Genomic DNA, 299 nt, shown 5'->3' on the forward strand with positions numbered 1-299 from the left:
CGACTTATACGCGTTTTTTTTTTTTTTTTTTTTTTTAGAAAATTCTGGCAAATTCTCTCGTGACTTTGGAACCAAAAAAATTAATTAGCAAAACCTCAAAAAAAAAAAAAGAAAAAAAAATTTTTTTCATAGTTAAAAAGTTTCGAAACTTTTTTCTTTCTTTTTAAATTTGTTAATAATAATAATTCGTTATTGAAAATAACATTTTACGAAAAATTGTAATTTTTCAACCCCCCCCCCCCACGTTAAAAAAAAAAAAATATATATATATTGAAAAAAAAAGGAAAAAAAAAAAAAAA

The sequence above is a fragment of the Pediculus humanus genome, genomic scaffold (genome assembly GCF_000006295.1).
Source record: "Pediculus humanus corporis 1103172107743 genomic scaffold, whole genome shotgun sequence".
Classification (NCBI taxonomy): domain Eukaryota; kingdom Metazoa; phylum Arthropoda; class Insecta; order Psocodea; family Pediculidae; genus Pediculus; species Pediculus humanus.